Below are 21,844 nucleotides of genomic sequence, written 5' to 3'. Positions count from 1 at the left end.
GGACGGAAGTCACCTTCAGGAGACTGTGTGTGGCAGGGGTGGCTGGAGTGTGGAAGGGGAAATGGAAGTCACCGCAGGAAACACAGAGGCCATCAGAGCGGTCAAACCCTGTACTCTGGGTTGAATGCCAAGCTTAGGAGAATGTAAAACATTTCCACAGAGATTTTAATATGGGAGATAATACACTTGAGACAATTACATAATAAATATAACCTAGTAGCTTCAACTGGCCTGTGTTAGGTGGCAGGGTGTTCTCATAATAATTTCAACAATACAGACTTCAGACTAGTTTGGGAGAGATTGGAGAAAGCTCTCCTTTGCTGTCTCTAATTCTGTGTTAGCCTGGTTCTCCAGACCAACTGTGGTCAAGGTTTCTTTCAAGCTAGGCAACAAATGTATTCAGATTCCTGAGCCATGGGGCCCCATCTAAATGACTTGATTCCCATGCTGTTGAAATGCAGAACAAGCACTGAGAAAGGTGTGGGCTGCATTTGGGCCTCCTGGAGGAGTTTGCCCAACCTCTCTCTAAGCTTCTGCATAACTGAGCAGGGCGGGAAGCCCTCCTTGGTCCTAGAGTCAGGATGGTTCCGCAGGTCCCCATGGAGCATTCAATGAGAAAGCACAAATAAAGGATGGGTTTGGTAAAACAGGAGAAACAAACCTTGAGTGGAAAGGGCCAATCAGAGACTATCACCCCACCCACAGAGGTGTGCTAGCCTCAAGTCTCTACACTTATAGACAGAGGCCTTGAGAGTTAGCATTTATGTAAGAGAAAGTTATTGTCAATAAAATCTGAAACAAAAGGGGCAGCCATAGAAACGCTTAATGTTGCAAGGGAGATAACGGGAGGTTGACATGTGCCCACAGGTGAACATTTGTCTGGAAAGTGCAAGGTCCTGTGGTGGGACCTCAGAAGCACACATGTACACACACACATACACACACACACACAAAAACATACACACACATACACACACACAGACATAGACACACAAACACACACACACATACACACACACAGACATAGACACACAAACACACACACATACACACATACACATACACACACAGACATAGACATACAAACACACACACATACACACACACACAAAGACATAGACACACAAACACACACACACACACAACTATAAGAAAGATGGTGCAGCATAGTGATACACGTGCATGAGAGACTTTAGCCACATGCCAAAGAAACATCAAGTATTTCCCAGCCGTCATTTTAAGCATTTCAGGAAACCATTGACCACTGCTACTTCAAAGTCATGGAGTTCAAGTCAGAGCAGGAACTACATGGAATTCACAGGTCTTTATCCCAGGCAACATAAGTCTTTGGGGTTGTTTGTTTGTTTGCTTGTTTAAGATCTTTCTCTAATTTCAAAATGTCCAAAATGAGCCAGACATGGAAGCACAGGCCTACAATCCCAGCTAGGCTGAGGCACAAGGGTTGTGAGTTTGAGGCAAGCTCAGGATACAGAGCGGGTTCAAGGCTGGTGTACGCAACCTGAAGAAATGTTGTCTCTATAAAATAAAAAGGCAGAAGAGAGTTGGCCATGTCGATCCATGGTGTAATACTAGCCTAGCATCTATAAAACCCTGTGGTCAAACTTCAGTTATAAATAAAGTCTGGACCAGAATTAAGAGCCATGACAAGCATATAACATTCTGTAACATTTGAAATTGACATGGATGGTCACAAATATTTATATCTTGATAAATGTTGATATGTATTTATATGTGAGTACATACATATATTTGACATTCTATGCATACTTAGTTAAAACCTATGTATATGTTTCTGGTGTAAATTGTCAACATAGTTACAGTGATTGGGATAAAATGGTACACTCATCAGAAACTTTGAAATGCAATTATTTTTAATTCCATGTCTGTAAAATTAAAGCATACTTGTAAATACTTGTGGGAGTCTCAATGCAAGCATACTAAAAGAAAATAGAAAGTTCTGAAAAATACATTCAGAGGGTTCAAATGTACATTCTTTAAGTTTTGTTTTTAGCCTCACTATGGTTTAGATAACCTTATGTTTTATTAAGAACAAATGTTTTTAAAAGTCAAATGTAAATTTATCCTGTGATCTTGGAATTGAGAATTTTGCCTAAGATTCAACTGCACTGGAAACTTTCTGTGTCCACGAGGACAACTCAGTGCAGGATAGAAGAGAACACACATCTGTCCAGATAGCCTGGTGCCATCCAGACTGCTGGTCCTGTCTTCATAGTCAACAAGAAGCTGGGGCTCATAGAGTCTAGTCTGCCATGGCTTCCCTCAAAGTTATCCTCCTGAGGTAGCAGGAGAGGAGGCTATCTCACAGCAGCATCCCGAGGTCTCAAGAGAAGAAGCTATCCCACAGCAGAGGAAAAGCAGCAGAGACACATGCTCTGGGCTTCTGGGGCTCCCTGTCAGCTTCATCTACTTGTAGGGACTTGTAATGTGCTTAGAAGCAGTAATGTAATGACTGCGACCTCTGTTCATGTCCTAAATAAACTCTTTCCATCGTGAGATGAATACCTTCATCCAGGGCCATGATGAATGGTCCAGAGGTCAGAAACACAAATCAAATGGGACAGGAAAATGAGTGCTAGGGATGGAAGGGTGCTCAGTGGGTGAGAACACTCTCTTTGCAGCCATGAGGAACTGGGTTTGGATCTCAGCCCCCAAGTACAAATGTCCTGGCATACTTATGAGTAAGCCAAGTGCTGGTTGTGGTGGTGGTAGGGTGAAAACAGGAGATTTGCTGAAGCATAGCTCTCGATTCAGTGAGTGACTCTAACTCAAGAGAATAAAGTGGAGAATGAAAGATCCAGACTCATGCATGTGCACACACACACACACACACACACACACACAGAGCACACACACAGACACACATACACACACAGCACACACAAACACACACACACACACACTCACGTACGCACACTGAAGAATCTGGAGGAGAGCTCAGGTGACTGCTTGCCTGGCTCTTTCTAAGCTGACTGCTGCCTCTCCAGAGGGCAAGGGCTCTCAGGGAACATCTCCCAACCCTCTTGGGGACACTGAGTGCTGAATGAAATCACCAATTCACACATTTTTAACTTCTAAAATATTTACTTCTAAATTTAAGAGATTATAAGACATGAGGACATTTAATTCTCCAGGTGTTTATTCCCTTGAAACCTGAAGTACTATTAGAAAATTGTTTACCTCAGACTATAGAAATATTGATAATAGAATTATATTTTTAAGTATCTTTGTTCTTAAATTGTCAGAGGGAAAACGCTGTTTTGTATATTTGGCTTATTTCCTTGAGAACTTTCTGACATAAGAAAACACGTCATGTTGTGTCTTAGGTGTCAAAGGTCAACTTGGCCCATTGGTGTGCTAGCCAGGACTCCCGCTGGGCTACAAACAGGTGTAAAAGGCTTGATATCCAGCAATTTTAATGCTAAGTGGCTTTGCACTGGAGAAATGCCCAGGGGTCATGTCTAACACAGCCACTTGCTAATGACTGATGGGAGATCGATAGGCACAGAATGGGGAAGCGCTTTGTCACCAGGATGCTCGTGTGCCGTCAGCCTGGACATGAACACCAAGCCTACAGCTTTGTTCCAGTTTGGAATGGAGGCTCCGGGCTGGGGGCAGTGACCAGACACTGCCTGCAAGGATAGAATACCTAGGATGCTCTCTGCCCCCATAGCAACTCATGAGCTCCAAAGCAGCAAAGACAAGCAGTTATCCTTTTCTACTTAACTCCTGAATCATTGTTTGCGAGTTTCATACATGTATATAATGTGTTTTGATCGAATCCACCCGGTTCCATCGCCGACAATCCTTCATGTATCCCTCCGCCATCCCGTTCCCCATCGAAAGCCCTTCCTGTATCCCTCCGCCATCCCCCTTTCCCTCCCATCTTCATGGCTTCTGTCTTTTTAAACCCACTGAGACCACTTGATGCTCTCTGTATATTCGGGGAGAGGATCCGTGTCCTTGCAGAAAACGGACTCTGCCCAACAGCCGTCACTTGACAATAACTCTTCAAATAGGAGCGTGATTTCCTGACAACCTCCCTCCTAAGTGTTGGGACTTTAGCTTGATCCGGCACAGGTCCCAGGCATACTGCTACAAATGCCACAAATTCATATGAAACAGCCACTCTGAGGTATCCAGAGAACAGTTCTGTTTTAGTATCCACTGTAAGTGTTCTTACAATCTTTCCAGTCCCTCTCCCATGAAGATTGTTAAGGCGTTGACGTCATATGTAGAGCTGAGCACCTGGATCAGATGTAATCTTTATGTTAATAGCCATCTGCAGCAAATAGAAGCGTCTCTAATAAAGGGGTGTGAGATGTCCTAATCTGTGGATATAGTACAGTCTTTAGGGGTCAGTTTAATACTATATCTATTTGGCAAAATAATAGTAGCAGTAGTAGCAGTAGTAGTAGTTGTAGTAGCCTCTTTCGTAGGCCTCTCAGCAAACTATCCACAGGATCTTCGTCTTATTATTGGTGACGGCGTGAGTTCCATCTTGGGGAGTGGTCCTTAATACCAATCCAAAAAAGATTAGCTACTCCCATAACACTAACACCACTATTGTACCGGTAGGCATATCTTGTCAGGCCAGTTGTTGCTGTAACTAGCAGGGTTCACAGCTGCATGGGATTATTGGTGAGTTTTGTCCTTCGATATTGTGGCATCTGTGTGGATGCTGGAGATCCAAATGCAGGGCCTCAGACTCACAGAACAAGCGCTTGGCTGAGCTATCACCTGGCTCCAACTCACTGTTTTAACTGCCAAGAAGTTCCCTCTGATCATGCTTATATAGTTCCCAGCAATCACCGGACCCTAAGACATTCTCATTCCTTTCTCAAGAAGGTATTTTAACAGGTTGTTCTTGAGCAAACGTGTAGCCTGTCCCCAGAATCATGGACTCCAAAGGCTTCTGGATGGCACCTCATGGGTGCACAGAAAACCCAGGGGACTCAGCGGTCCTGGCCTGTTGCTTAAGTCTAGAGTCTAGGTACAGTCTGGTCCCTGCTATGGCAAATGCAGCAGCTCCAGGTCACATGATTTCCGGTTTCCAAGCCCCGCCCAGCAACTTCCTTCATTCTCTTCTCTCCATCTGGAAATCATCGAGTCCTCCCGTTACCCGGGGCACTGGCCTCTCTTAATTATCTGTTTTGCTTCCAAATTTCTAGTCTCTGATTTGTTAAGCCATGCCCGTAATTAATCACTAGATGAGGACTGTGTCTTGATCTTAAGTGAGCATAAATTCCTTATGTACAGCAAGTAGGTCCATAGTCACATAGGATAATATGCGTTCACCCAGAAGGGGAGAGAAATTAGTAGTTTTTGATAATTATTATTTGTGCATGTGTGTGTGTGTGTGTGTGTGTGTGTGAGAGAGAGAGAGAGAGAGAGAGAGAGAGAGAGAGAGAGAGAGTGAGAGGAGGGAGGGGAGACAGAGAAAGAGAATACATGTGTATGGAGGTCAGTGGACACCTTGGGTCTGAGCCTTGCCTTCTATGTTCTTAGAGACAGGTTAGCAGGGCCCTCTACAGTCTGGAAATTCTCCTGTCTTCAGCTCCCACCTTGGGGCGGGAGTGAGAGGAGTAGACACCTGGACACCTAGAACTGTGTGTAGTTTTACATGGGTTCTGATGTGCACTCCCACACTTATTCGGCAAGCACTGTGCCCACTGAGCCCTTTCTCTAACCCTAGAGATCAGCCCTCTTGATCAAAACTCCCCCACAGCCACATGAGGAGCTGTGTTACAAGAGGGATACCCCAGGATGGAAACAGAAGGAACACAGGGCCCGCAAAGACCTGGATGTATGAAGTAGTGTGCATCAACAGGAGATGCTGTGCAGGTCTGAACCATAGAATGGAGGTTTCTTTTGCTTGTTTGTTTTTGTTTTGTTTCTTAAGATATAGAAAGTACAATCTTTAAAGAAGCAAAGATGGCATTTCATAAAATGTGCAGAAGGCTAATCTCCCTTTTGCCCCATCCCTGAGTGTGGTCCATTCTGAGTGACCTACTTCGCAAAAGCTGCGCAGCAGAAGAAACGTGCCCACTAAGTAGAATGCTCAAACTCCACCTGGCCATGTAGTCCAGAGCCACTTCTGTGGTAAGTGATGCTGATTGGCTTCTCCTAACTAGGCTCTAACTCCTAAGGATTTCAGAGCCTTCCTATCCAGTACCACCACCATGGAACATAAGCGTAATGGACTGTAATGGCTGATCGTGGCTGTCAGTTGGCACGTGCCTGGTAAGTGAAGAATTTCCTCCATCAGATGGGCCTGCGGTCATGTCTGTGAGGCATTTTCTTGATTGCTAATTGAGGTGGGAAGCTTTGCAGTGTGGAGAGTTCCATCCCTCAGCAGGTGGGCCTGGGATGTTTGAGAAAAGTGGCTGAATGCGCATGCGCGCCTAGAAGCACGTCAGTCAGAGGTACTACTCCATGGTTTCTGCTTCGGTTCACACCTTGAGTTCCTGCCCTGATTTTCTTCCGTCAGTGATGAATTGCTACCTGGAAGTGTGAGCTGAAATAAACCTTTCCCTCCCCATGCTGCTTTGGTTCATGGAAAAAAAAAAAAAAAACCCTTACTAGGTTAAGGAGAGGCTGCAACCACCAAGGGAAGCCTGAGAAACTATGACACCCAGGAGAAACCTACAGGCAGCTGAGGATGCCACAGGGCGGGGCACCCTGCCAGGGATCTAGAGCAGAGGATCAGGAGAAAAACTTAGGAAAGATGAGCAGGTATGGGTTTGCTGCTGACATGAATGTGTGGTCAGGATATTGCAGAATGAGAGACACTGAAGTTAGTGTGCTTGTCAGGGTTCTCTAAAGAAACAGAACGGATAGAATGCAGACACACACAAACACACAGATACACACACATTAAACATACACATACATTCTATTTACACACACATTTTATACACATACATTCAACACACAGACACATATATTCTACACACACATTCTATGCACATACACATTCTATATACACATACATTCTACACATACACAAAGACACACACAGACACACAGAAACACAGAAACACAGAAACACAGAAACACACACATTCTACACCCAGAGAGACACATGCACATATTCTATACACACACACTCTACATACACATACATTCTACACATACACAATTCTACACACACATACACACACACACTGGCTTACAGACTGCAGTCTGGATAGTCCAACAATGGCCATGTCAGGAATGGTACTTATTCAGTGTGTGAGGTTGAGGGAAGATGAATCCCAGCAGCCCGTTTGGTGCTGAAGTCCTGAGGGATTCCTGGAGACCTGATGGTCTTAGGTTCACAGTGGAATCCTGGAGAAGCTGTCTCTAACAGCAAAGAAATAACTCAGCCGTCGGGTAGACAAACTTGCCAGGGAGGGTGAGGGCAACCAGGCAAAAAGAAAAGTTCCCCCAAAGAAAAGTTCCCCCTTTGGTGTTCTTTGGTGTTAACTGCCACCAAAAGGTGTGACCCACATTTAGGGTGGGTCTTTCTTCTTCAAAAAAATCTGCTTAAGAAAATCCCTCACAAGAGTGCCAGGCCGTTTGGGTTTTAGTTGGTTCCAGATGTAGGTAAGTTGACAACCAAGATTAGTCATCACCGGAAGGCAAGGACACTGCGCTACCTTCAAAGCCTTCCTGTCACTCTGGAACTCCCCCAACAACTTAATTATTTTATTTAAAAAAATGTTACATAAAGTATATTCTGATCACATTCTTTTCCGTCTGGTTGCATCCCAGACTGTTCCTATCTTCCTGCCTGTCCAACGTGACATCTCTCTGTCTCTCTGTGTCTTTCGTTTAAAAAAAGACCCGTAATACAAAAACAAAACTATGATCTGAATAAACACAAAACAAAAAAGACCAAAATTAAAAAAAAATCACACATGTATCACACACTCACACTAAAAATCATGGAGTCTATTGTGTGTACATTCTTCAGTCCCAACTCCTCCAAAGTAAGTCACGCCCTTCCCTCAGCGTGCAGGGAAATTCACCCAATTGAGAATTCAGAGGAAGAGAGAGAGAGAGAGAGAGAGAGAGAGAGAGAGAGAGAGAGAGAGAGAGAGAGAGAGAGAACTTTCCTTAAATTTCTACACTCATGGCAAGAAAATAAATCCACGAAATGTAATTAGTTCTGAAGAATAACAGGAGTAATCTTTACGTGTCTTGTTAAGTATTACTTTCTGCTGTAGGCAAGGGCCCTCTTACCAAATGTGAGTAGTACGCCTTTAAAAGCCACACCTGGGCTCCTAAACTACAACCAGAGACAAGTAGTAGGTTTTCAGATAGGAGGAGAGGCACTTGACCCTTCCACCTTGACATTCCCACACGTTCCAGCAGCTTCCTACCTACCCACTAGACAAGAGAGGGAGGGGATTCTAGAACATTCAGAACAGTTAAAGAAGACACTAGCCCAGAGGGTAAGGAGCCTGATCTCAGAGACGTGACTGTCCTGTGTCACTTGGCTTGCCCTGGCTGTAGGAGTAATTTCAGAAGAGAAAGATAGACTTCTCCCAAAGGACAGAGGGACCGTTCCTGGTTGAGTGCTAGGACAAGGTATCTTGGTAGCAGGAGTGTGTGAGAAAGATGCTCTGCCTCCTGCTGAATGGAAGGCAAAATGAGAGAAGCAGGGGACAGGTGTCCCTGTCACATCCCCAGTGTCTCTCTAAGGAGACCCCATCTCTAAAGTTTCCAGAACTTCTCAGTCAACTGCAAGTAGCTGTAGATTCACATGTGGGGCAAAAGACCACCCTAGAGCCACAATAGCCTGCTCCTAGTGATGATGCATCTGGATCCAGAGGTTCCATTAATGAGTTCTTAAAAGTGCACACTTTCTAGTTAAGGCCCAAAGTCTCCTTTCTGACCCCTGGTTCAAAAGAGCGATGTTTAACAAGGACACTCCTGCCTGGGAGATGCAGAGAGAAGCTGCCTGCTCTGGGCTCATTTAGCACTGTGGGCCTTCCAGGCTTTAAGTAATAACTCTCTCTCTCTCTCTCTCTCTCTCTCTCGCTCTCTGTCTCTGTCTCTGTCTCTCTCTCTCTCTCTCTGTGTGTGTGTGTGTGTATGTGTGTGCACGTGCTCTGTGTGTGCGCACACACGCGCACACATGTGGTTATAAAAATTAAATATAGGAACCATATTTTGTGAGTACATTTTTTTAATAAAAAAAAGAGGGAGTTGCACAGCTTGGAATAAATACTGGAGGAAGGGAAGGGCTCTGCGCAAATCAATCTGCTGCTTTTATACACTCCCAAATTATACTCATAAAGAAGGAGCCTGCAGCAGCTCTGTCAGTCATGATAAGGCGATCAGTCTGAGATTTATTATGAGGCTCCTTTCATGTACTCAGTGGAAAGCATCCCACAGGTGTGTTTATATTACGGGAGATAGATGGAGATTAATTGTGTGCCCAGGCGCTGAAACACATTGACATCTTTTCTGAGATTTAAGTTGTGTTGGGTCTAATGATTTTTTTTTAAGGACTGTCCAGAATACGCACAAGGAGAAGGGATACACGATCCTCAGGGCCTGAAAGAAAAGGGCAAGCACACTGTCCTTTACCCTTGGGAAACAGAAGTCACCTTTCTGCCTCCTGCTCCCCAGGAGAGTGGAACACAGGTCCTAGAAGGGGAGAAAGTGTCCTGAGACCTCTTTGTGTTCATCTTCCCAATCCCATGTAACATACCTGCGTCTAAGCTGTATTTCAGTAAAAGCCTACATCGTTAATGTTGAACAGCAACTTCAAGAAAGTTGGGCAAGAATGCTTTCATCTTTACTCCTGCTGCAGCAGGATCAGTAGTAGCCAGAGGAAGAGGCTCAGCTTTCATAGGTGTTCCTGTTTGATGTCTTTAAACATGACAGACACAGACAACAGGGTTAGTTTACAGCCTACAAGACTTTGGTTTTATTGTTGTTTTTATTATTGTTTTGTTTTTTGTTGTTGGGTTTTTTGTTTTGTTCTGTTTTGTTTTGTTTTTTTGTCAGGGAGAGGCTTTGTGATTTGGGAGAATTTAGGTACACTATTAGCAATACAGAGCTTGCTTTTCTCTTCTCTGTACCTAAAACCTCTACTAAGAAGCAGCAGCTAAAAGGGAAAGCTGGTTTTGGCTCAGTCTGAGGGTAATGTCCATCGCTGTTTGGAAAGCAAGTCAGCAGAGGGGACTGCTCCTCTGTGGGAAGGCCAGGAAGCATGCTTAGCTGCCTTGCTCTCTTTTCTTTATATTTGGTCCATGGCCCGAGTTTGTTTGGATGGTGGTGCCAATATTCAAGGTATTTCTTCCTTCATCAGCTAAACTTCTCGAAATGTTCTCATAAGCACTAACGAATATGTCTCCTAGGGACTGGATCTAGCCAAGTTGGTGATACAATGAACCCCGCCTCTCCCACCACACCCCTAGCAAGGAGGCACACGGGAAAGTTGTGTGATGGGGGAGGAGTTTTACTGACCTCCAGTTTCAGTGGTCAGATGCAGAAAGTCTCTTCTCAGGGGCCAGCTATTAAGTCCTAAGAGAGCAGTGTGTATCTCCTTCAAGAGAGCAGAGACATGGGGAACCTTGCAGTCCTCGGTGCACACATCATGATTCCTGTTCTTTCATCGGGTGGTCCTGTGCCTCGTGGGGCACATAGCAACCCATGTGCTTTGCAGGCTCCTATGGCCTCGCAGCCCTGAAATAACAATGCACACAACAGTACCACTAACAGTTAGTGTTCACCCCTCATCAAGCACACCGAAGGCTGTACAAACAGGAAGGGGCCACGGAGGTCACGAGCTGTCCTCCTACTTCGAATGGTGAACTCAGCCATTCAAATGGGAAAGATGAATTTCCATAACACCAAATCCAAGACACCAAATCTCTATCTGTTGGTGATGCCCACCTGCGTTAGGAGGAAGACCAGAAGGACAGCAGTCATTTGGTACCAGGAGGTGTCCACATAGAAGGAAACACAGTTATGCTAAACATGGCTAACAAGATACCATCCCTTCCTTCGAGGCTGCACTCTGATACAGCTTGCCCAATACCTTCTTATGTAGGCCACCATGAAGGACTTTTGTCCTCTCCAGCAGATTCTTGCTCACTGATACAGTGTTACTTACAAACTGAAAGCACTGCTTATTTAAAATAACACATGTCCTTGTCGCTTCAAAGTAACTTTTGGTTTAAAATTATATAAGTGATTTCTCCCCTAAAAGGTTGCATTGTAACTCATAGCTGGATACTTTGAAAATTAGAAGCAGGGGCTAATGGATGGCTCTGTGGGTAAGACTGCTTACTGTTCAAGCCTGAGGACCTCCATTAAGCTCCTCAGTACCTCCTACAAAACTGGGGTGGCTGCACATGCCTGCAGGGGGTCAAAGGGTTGCCTGAGGGACAGATGCAGAGATTCACTGGGGCTAGCTGGCTCAGACAACTTAGCCAAAAAGTGATGGATTCCAGGTTCAGCGTGAGAGTCTTGCAGTAACAGGAATGACAAAGGAGGACACTGAACACCCTCTCCTGTGGTCCCACACATACCAACCACACACACAAATCAGAAGCAGCATTCTCTAAGCCGTATGCAGCCTCAACCCCAGCAGATGAATGGGATTGTTTGAAGGCCCCACGTTCTCTTGTTGATAGACAGAAGGAAGGTGGAAGAATTAGAGCCCAGCTCTGCAGAGTCATTTTTAAGAGTTAGAACCGCAACCGAAAGAGTTAAAACACTGTCAGCTATCTGTGCGTGGGATCTGATGCATGCCTCCGCGTCTCTCCCCTTTAGAAACTATTTGTTTATGCGTACTTACTGTTTGCTTCTTCACGTTATGACAGACATTGCCTCTAATAGGCAGAGTACCCTGAACTTACAGGGACACAAACCAGCCAATCACACACCCCAAATTTTCAAAAAGAATCAAACACAGGTCTCACTACATTTTATTGCTAGTGATAATGTCAGTCTGTCAGCATGCATGTAAGCATGACACTCTGCTGTCTTATCTCACATTTTAAGATTTCTTTTTTTTTTTGTAACTGTTTTAAGATAGCACATAACTTATTGCTAGCTTTTACATCAAGCAGACACTCTAAATGCTATCTGGGAGGAGGAGCCCTCATTGCACATTTTGGAATTTCTGTGGCTTGCTTATTATCGAAATGCATGATCCATGTTATTCAATTGGTCCTTGTGTCCCTGCACGCACCTGCCTTTCCCAGCAGAAGTTGAAACCCAGGGAAATTCTTACCCCAGCTTGTCACCCTGACACGATTGTTCCCTAATAATCTTCATTAATTTCTTTATTTTTCTTAATCAATCCTGTTTTAAAACTATTTGACATCTTCTTCAAGTGAGAAACAAAGTTGAAACTGTAGCAAGTAGTGACTAATTGGTTTATATCTGTATCGTCACTCTACTGTTTCTATGACATCACACTAATGGGAACCAAATCCCAAGACCTCACGTTAGATGCTGAATAGAAAGGTCCCATTGATCCTTCTCCTCCCTCCCCTTCCTCCCAAATAAGTGTGAACTCCATGAAAGGTTGCACAGAGAAGCAGATACTTCCAAGTGGAGCCAGGTTCTGAGATTTGAAACTGCCGTCAGCTGCCCCAAGCCACAAGATTTGTGATGGAGTATGCATTACAGGAATGCCCTCAGGCTGAGTGGAATGCCCTGTGCCTCCTAGGTACATACCCAGATCTTCTTTCTTAGTTATCCTGGGGCCTCAGGTATATTTATTTAGGAGGGATAGAGAAATAAGAAAACCCTTTGGGCTTGATGGGGATTCTGATGCAGACCACAGAAGGACTTCCAGCTCGGAGCCTGTGGATAGATAGTGGTTGCCAGGGCCAACCCTGGTACTCCGTAATAGACAGTGGAAAGGTGCCCAAGCTTTTTCAGGAACCCACTGTGGAGGCATCTCTAGGTGCTGATCCAGACACTGCCGTCCACGCAAGCAGCCTCAGAACATGCTTGCTTCTCTTACTATTGCAGGGGGATGGGTTATAAGAGTTTTTAATCTATAAGTATTCCCTTAGCATTCAAACTTAGCATCTACCATTTTAGGGGCAAGATAGAAACTTTAGGAACACATGTCTCCTTTCTCGCTTATGTCTTCCACAGGAAATAGTTGGTTTAGCAAACCATGAGTCAGTCAGGCCAGCACAGATGTGCTTGCACCTTCCTGCTGGCCAAATTCCCATGCATAAAGCAGGATTGAGTCTATAGTGTTATGGGCATCTCTCAATTCTGGTCTCCTTGAAAAGTAGAATTCAGGCATGTAACACAGACAGTACAAGCAGTTTATACACCAAAGCAACACATTCCAATGAGAGGTTGGAGTGGTTTGTCCTCAAGAGGCCATCACCCAGTGGTTTCTGCCTTGTGGAGTCACATGCCTTATGAATATTTATGAGGTGGGTGGTATATTCGTGGAGCAAAATTTCTCTCTCCCAAAATATGGTGGACCAAATCTCCCTTTAGGGCATTTCTTCCCACAATCCTCTAGAAAAGCTGATAAAGACAGGGGACGAAACCACAATGCAAATGTCTTGAAGACACAGTTCCTTCACCAACTGGCATGTGGGCATGTGTTCCTAGGCTTCTGATACGAGGGAAACAACCAAACTACAGTTAATCACAAGGGCGTTCTGACCCTCAGGAGATAGCTTTCCTCAAGGTTTCCTCACATGTGGCCCCTTCTTGAGTCTGCTCAAGTCCCCTTGCTTGCCACCACAACTATTTCAGTTAATACACATTATTATTGTTTAACTGGGAGTTTACATTGAAGGCTGGGGCTAGACTCCATCATCATGATGCCTGGGCAAGTCTGTGGAGGGGAGGGAATAGGAGAAGTGTCTCACAGGCCTCTCCTCTCATCACCTCTGCTCCTGTCTGTCTTCTCCATAATGGTAGGCATGAGCAGAAAGATGAACAGCTGAGGAAGTGAGGTCCTTTCTTCCAAAGTCCACAAGTTCACAGAAGCACTGTCTGCCGAAGGGCGTGGATATGGGTCAGGCTGAAAGGAAAAAGAAAGTGAACTGAGAAATGGTGTCGCTGGCTTTACTGGTGTAAGATAATGAATGCATCAATAAGGAGGGACCCAGTGACCCTGTGAGTCCCAGGAATTGACCTCTAGAACACATACTGCCCTTGTGAAGTCTCCATGCAGCAGGACCCACATTGTGTCAAGGAAGGCATTGGGGCTGGTCGCATAACAAAGAATCACCTCACATCACTCTGGTGACTGCTGACTGACTGCCACACTTCCTGTCTTCCTAAATGGACTTCTTCATCAAAGCAGGCAATCAGAAAAGGCCTCATAAAAAGACTCGCAGTGCCCTTAGCAAGCCGGCCCCATTTTCAGTCAGCTCAATTATTCAAGAGGGGGTAAGTCGCCTCTTCCTCGAATTGACCTTTCCACCAGGAACCCTGTTTAATTTTTTAATTGTCTTTAAAATGACTGTAATTTTACGAAACGAGCTGTGATTTCCAGATAAAAGCTCTAAGCCAGATCTAAAGCAAAATAACAACTTCAAATATTTACTGTTCTGTCACTGAACGGTTAAAATCTATTTTGATTTGTTTCCTTCCACTGTAACGTAAGCTAAGAGGTGAAGCATCTGGGTTCTCTGGTCTGCAGCAAGCAGGTCCAAGCCCAGACTGAGTGTCCCAGCCCACGGGCAGAGCACTTGACCTCTGAGTTTATAGGAAGAAAGGACAGGGATGACCTACCCCATGGCACTGGTGGGAGATTAGATAATCAATAATTGTTGAGCACTTTGAACATGTAAGGTGCCAAAGCCCTGCTGGGGAGTGACTAATGCTTCCCCAGAAATTAGAGCTAGCAAAGATAATCACTTTTGATCTAAGAAGGTAGAGAATAATCTAGAAAGACTCTCTTCTGTTGGATTCATTTAAATCATAAAGGGGAATATGCTTTGATCCTATTGTGGGATCCGACAATAGGAACTTTCCATTTTAGTTCAGCGAAGATGAACTCATAGAAACCCCTAGAAAAAAAGAGACAGAATTATTGTTTAAGGATTTTTTTTTCTCCCAAGTCTGAAATGGCCTGGGGAAGACTCCATTCTAAATCGCGTGCCTTCTGTTGGGTTGGTCTAACATCACAAATATAAAAAAGTGACATTCCCATGAAAACAATATAAAAATCACTGTTGTTTTTTTTACCCTTTGAATATTCTGAAGTTGTTTTAGAAATCTTTGCATGAGCAGCTGTACTCCTGTTCTAAATATTTGGCAAGGCATTCCTCCTCATAATATATAAAAAGAACACTCAAATTTGAAAGTGCACAGACATAGGAAAAAGGTAAATCTATCGACAGTGAGACCGGGAGTCTAATTGTAGCCGAGGGCACTCAAAGGAACGTTGGTCTAATCAGCTCACAGCCTACAAAGCACGTTAAGGTTTCCGCTAACCTAATTAACCATCATATTCATCTTCACCTCTTAGTGATGTGGGTGGGAAAATAAGTTTACATGGCCTTGCCTAAAAATAATGATGCTTGCAAGTTTTGGAATATTCTCTAAGAGAACACACTCGTTGGTCCTTATGCTAAGAACTTTGGGAAAACATCTAAATTCCTTCTCTAATTGGTGTTTTGTAAGATATATAAAACGGTCCTTGAGTGGGGATTCACCGCATCATATTCTGAGCACAAAGAGGCCCTGTGTCTGAGTCCTCATTCTCTGCTGACATGGCTAATGTCAAAAAGTGTAATCCTGAGTGACCCTCACTGTGTCGAACAGCCATGCCAGGGCTTCACAGAGCAGAACATACATGGTGTGCTCCCGTCCATCAGCTGGGAGTCTTTCACAGTTAGAGACGTTAATTCAGGTGTGAAATGCTAAAGTGAACTGTGGCTATCACAATCGTGTAAGAACCTAGAAGAATAGCCTGCAGCCGCTTCCCGCCTCCCCTGGCCAGCCCTGGGAGGTTTAGAAGAAAAGAAACCAATGATTGTAAGTCTCAGCATAGGCCAGGTGCCCAGCAGGAATTGTCTAACTTGATCGTAACCACAGTCGGATGAAGAGACGCTGACCAGGTTTTATAAATGAGAAACTCCAGATGTAGACAGTCCACATGTCCACATGGGGCCCCCTTTTCCCCACCACACTTCCTGTTCCTCCCCATGCTGCCTCCTGTGTGGGAGCGACTTTTGGTTTTGTTTTAAATTATATCACAGTCATTAGAGTCCAAGACCCATGCAGCCACCTCCCATTCTCTGCCACTTTATTTACGTGAGATTAACCTCCGTGTGTGAATATGTTAGGTGAGCTATTATAGAAATAAATCATTCATACGTCTCAGTAATTTTATTATAGCATATTCTCACGATGACTCTAGTTTATTGAGTACTGTTAGTATCTTGTGGTATCTGGTTTACCAATTGAGCTTTACACCACAGGTATGCATGCATTAGGAAAACACAGTGCGCACACCTCTTGCTTTTTAAGGGGTCCCTGGTAGGGGGGAAGGGTTTAGAACATGTCCTCTGTGAATACAGAGAACTGCCAGGTTGTCTCCACTTAGTATGGCATCACTCCATAACTTCAGCCTGTCCCAACAAAATGTGTTCTTTCAGTCTAAATTGGCTCCTTGTTGGCCAAATGAGAAAATACACAGATAGCCAGCTCCAGTTTGAAATGTTGCCTTCACAGACATGCAGTCTTTGCTTCTAATACATTCACGGCATCGGAAAGCAGAATATGTCTGATTTTGTCCTTTAGATATAAACTAATGACAGACCAATATCGAAAGTAAGCAATTGCCCGAAGTCCATTTCAACTCACAGCACCCAACATTTCTACTATAAAATAATAAAGTGTTCCTAGAAATATTAGAAGAAACAGCATTATTTAATTACCATAAGGCCTCCCGGGACAGAAATAAAACATGATTTAGGTGAGTGAGCGGTGGGCATGAGGATGGAGGGGGACGGAAAACAGATTATACAGATGAAACATGAAATGCTGGTGGGAAAGATAGCAAATTGCAGAGGAGCCAGCATGATGATAGATGAAATGCAAAAGAAGAAAGGAAAAAAAAATCCTAAAAAGGAGGAAGGAGGTACCACAGTGGTGGCTGATAGCATTGAAGTAGAAACAGTAGCTCAGACACTTCAGCGATACAGTAACACTTCCCACAGCCATTCTCATTTGGATTTGCCCAGCAGCCAGTTTGGTTGTGAGGGGCAGTGTACCTTAGAGTGTGTTTTTCTCTCAGAGGTACAGCAACATAATGACAGTCAGAAAGTCAAAAAGTTGTGACAGCCCAGGCTATTAGTGATAGCCTGGTTAACAATATCCTAAGACACATGCAAAACCAGCAAGGGAAGCTAGCTTACAAACTTAGTTTTCCCACGGGGATGTGTGATTTACAAATCAGAAAAACAGATACCTTCAAGTCCATGGCAGAAGTGCGTGCAAGAGACGGTGTAGGTCATGGGTCAAGTACGCTGCGGCTTGAGCCCTGTCCTTTGGGCATGGCTCTCTGTAAAAGGGAGAGGTAGGTCTCTCCAGCTCACCATGCCCCAATCATAACTTTCTGGTATAACTGGGAAAAGGGCTCACATTCACCTCAGCAAGACTCCAATCAAGCTAGTACTTCAGCCATAACCCATTTTCTGATTAAAAATAAACTAGATATGTTTAATTTGAAATAAAGTAAACACCTTTAATGAGCTAAAAATTTACGAAGGCTAAGTCTTGGATAATAATTTTAAGTGTTGAAAACAAAAGCCAATCCACCCATCCACCAGAGTGTGCTGCTAAGATCTCCTCAGAGTGGCTGAGGGTGGTGAATTGTTCCCAAAGTTCTCCCCTGGGGGTTAGCTGTGCGGAAACCCACTGTCCAGTGCAGTTGTGATCCAATGGTAGGGAAAAATGCATAGCACAGGAACGGGACAAAAGAAACCCTGCCTGGGAAAGGATTTCCCTGCTGGTAAGGCCAATCACCGGGACCTGTCTCCTGCCTGTTGAACACCAGAGGTTTCCTGGGACTGCCCCAAATCGTTAGTGACACAGACACTAGTGGACAGCACCACAGGGTCCGCTTAGCAACACAAACCCCTAAAGTTAGCTTAGTGAGGCTTCTGGAGCCAGCAGGTACTCACTTTGGAAGACGGAGCTTATTTCAAGGGACAAAGATGGACATCAACGTGGCAGCTAGGGAGGTACCACTGTTTAGACTCTGAACGGGGCAACCTGCACCCAGAATCTTTTCAGTGGGCAGAAGCACTGCTGAGAAGCAGGACAGGTTGTGCAGAGTATGCTGGACAGAGAGCATGCCAGCTCCCACTCGGCTGGGCATCAATGCAACAGAAATACCAGCATCCAGGGAGTAAGACAGCGACGCCTAGGGATGGAAAGAGCAGGGTTTGCACGAAGAGGCATTACCTCTTAGATGTCAATTTTGTGAATTCCTGAATGCTCTGTATTGGCCTTGTCTGTCTTGGCAACCCGGGCCATTTTCTGCAGAGGGATTGAGCATGTGCTACCTGCTGCACGGGGATTGAGCATGCGCTGCCTGCTGCACAAGGGTTGAGCATGGGGTGCCTTCAGGGCGAGGAAGCAGGCAGTGGCCAACCCACCTCCGATTTCTCTAACCTGGAACTGGGAACCCTGGCCTTCCCACCATCTGTCAGTCCGGAATTGAGAACATCAGAGCACTTTCTTCTTCCTGCCGAGTCACCCCTGCTCACTCCTGAGCTTGCTTCAGGACTCTGCTCCTTGTCCACCTGAGTAGGAACAGTCCCATGGCTGCTCACAGGCAGCAGTGGTCACAGGGGCTGCTGCTCTTCTTTTTCGGTTAAGCTGTATATATTTCTTTGATGCCTTAAGTTGTAGCAAAATATTTTATCTTTTTGCATCAAGGCAAATAAAACTGAAAAAAAGAAAATGAAGTCAGAGTGAAACATGAGCAATGGATCCAAAAGTGATCTCAGAGTTGCTAAGAGACAGCGGGGAAGGAAGGAAGGAATAGAGGAAGGAAGGAAGGAAGGAAGGAAGGAAGGAAGGAAGGAAGGAAGGAAGGAAGGAAGGGAGGGAGGGAGGGAGGGAGGGAGGGAGGGAGGGAGGGAGGGAGGGAGGGAGGGAGGGAGGAGAGAGAGAGAAAGAAAGAAAGAAAGAAAGAAAGAAAGAAAGAAAGAAAGAAAGAAAGAAAGAAAGACAACAGAGAGGGACAATGTCTATACAGTCTCTGATTTAAAAAAAATACATAAAATTAACGAGTACACAACTTGATTCTCACAAGTTCATGAACAAAATTTTAACTACCTTTTAAGCAAAATGACAATGGGAAAAAGATCATTTTCTTTTCCATCATATTTTTTTTCAGATTATAATTTAATTACAACATTTCTCCCTTCTCCCAGGAACAAGATCTTTTACCAACTGATGAACAGTAACATATAACGACTTCATAGAACAAATACCAAAATATTATCACATGAAAGGTAACATACACATTTTAAAGATACAACCACGTTTAGTCAAACTAAAATCGAAAAGCTGAACATTGAAAATCAAATGAAGAGGGGAGGAGTGTGTGTGTGTGTGTATGTGGGGGTGCGTGCCATTAAGCCCCACACTCCCGCACCCCTGTGGCAGAGGGAGGGTGTTGTCTCTGTGCTAGGCCAGCCTGGTTTAACAGAAGCAGTTCTGGGACAGCCAAGACAACACAGACTCTGTCTCAGTGGCAAAGAAACCCTGGCCATTAGTAAGTTGAAAATGGGAGTAAACTTACAAGAGTCATAGCCTTTGTTCTCACCTTTCTGAATTAGAAGTATTTCTCAAAAATAGAGGCAGGCTTTTAAACATGCATTTTCAAGGACATTCTTTACACTGTGTTTATAACTGAGATGTTGGAGGGCATCCTCCTCAGCCCCGCGGTAAGAACAGCCAGCTGCATTGGCGATGATCTACCTCAGCTCTCAGGACTGATGAGCTCAGCATGGTGCAGGAAATGCTCCTCTGGGGGATGCTAAGTGGCTGGGACACAGCAGAGGAAAATGTCTTCTGTGAGGCAAAGTCCAGAGCCTTCCACAGGAAGGCCAGACAGCCACGTGTGACCACAGCCCCTCAGAGATAGGGACAGCCTCTATTCTGTCTCTTCTGTGGTCACAGTATTTCCCAAGCTTTCTGTGATGGAGCTGTGATGATTTTTAAGACCATAAGAGAAAATAAGAATTTAAAATCTTCACACTCAATATCAGCATGGGTGCAAGAGATTTGAATGCTCAAACACCGTGAGAAGAACAAATTGTTGAAATGGTTCAAGGTAGGGGTTTATTCCCCTCAAGACACATGGCCCTGACCCTGGAAGCAATAATGTCATTAAAAATACTATGCGTTCAAGAATAAGTTCCGTAGCTGAAAGTACAGATAAAACTGGGAAGAAAAACCAGTGCTAAATTTGATTGTGCAAAAAGCCATTTTTTTTTTTAGCTACATAGATGTTATTGAAAGCTAGAGGATTACCCAGACAGGTGGTACGTAGGAAAGGAGTTTTAGTAATAGACGTGACGTTCTATAATCCTAGGGAGACATGTATTAACAAATATTTCTGTTCTACAAGGATATGTCTATGAACTATATTAGAATATATTAATATATTAACATGAATAAATGTAATACATTTTTGGCATGCATTTATGGGCACACTCATCAGAAAGGAATCTTAAAAACACCTGAGTGCATGTCACTGACCCAGCTATGACCGCTGACCTCCCACGATACGAGATAGTATGGGCACGAAGTATCTTAGAGAAGAAAGTCTTCAGCTAGAAAATACAATGGAGAAACGATTCATAGGATATCTGGCCATCTCTGAGAGGTTTCATATTATAGAAGCTTTTTTCTCATATATTCATTTCCTGCATTCCCACTGTTTATTGAAATATACTTTCATAAGTAAAAATGTGCTCATTTTAATCAATCCGTTTGTATTACAGAAGTATGATATTGAACCCTGTTATTGTGCGTAAGTAACACAAAATAACAAATGTTTGATCTAAATCACTTTTAAGTTAGAGAAAATCAGTATTCTGGTTGGTACAAAATACTTAGCAATTCTAATATAAGTTTAAAATTCTAATATAACTAGCGATTCCAAATGCCAGTGGTCTTTTGGACCACTTTGTTTCCTGCATGAAGAATTTTTTAAATGAATATATTAATCTAATTATTAATTAATGGGCACAATACCCATGTAGCAATTACTAGATATATAGTTTTAACAGTAATACACAAGGGATAGAGAAATGGTTCAGCTGTTAACTGCATTTGCTGCTCTTTCAGAGGCTGCAAATGTGTTTCGCCACACCCATGCTGGACCCAACCACATGTAACTCTAGGCCAATGAAGACCCTATGGGGACCCCATGAGGACCCCATGCCTCTGGCTCCATGGGCACCTCCACCTGAGTACACATACCCAGACAAACACACACACACACACACACACACACACACACACACACACACACACTTTAACAAAACAGCAGCACACATCTTAATGAGCTTGCAAAGTCCCCTGAACCGGAAGGCGTTTGAGTTGCCCATCTATGCAGAAAAATTAGTTTTTTAGGGGAATTCCTCTGAAACAGGGTATTCACATGAAAGAAACGCCCATGACTTCAACTCACCATGGGACACTGCTGAATGTCAGCCCCTGATAAGGAAGCTAAAGTGGTACCTTTCAGCCCCAGCAGGGGGCAGTGTAGAGAAGAGTGATAGAGGCCAGCCACACCCTCACAAGGAGATGGACTGTGACAGAAGGGACTGACAGACAG

Source organism: Mus caroli, unplaced genomic scaffold (genome assembly GCF_978045245.1).
Source record: "Mus caroli unplaced genomic scaffold, Mus_caroli_1 scaffold_19, whole genome shotgun sequence".
In the NCBI taxonomy this organism is placed as follows: domain Eukaryota; kingdom Metazoa; phylum Chordata; class Mammalia; order Rodentia; family Muridae; genus Mus; species Mus caroli.
The sequence above is the reverse complement of the archived record's forward strand: the minus strand, read 5'-3'. Positions refer to the sequence as shown.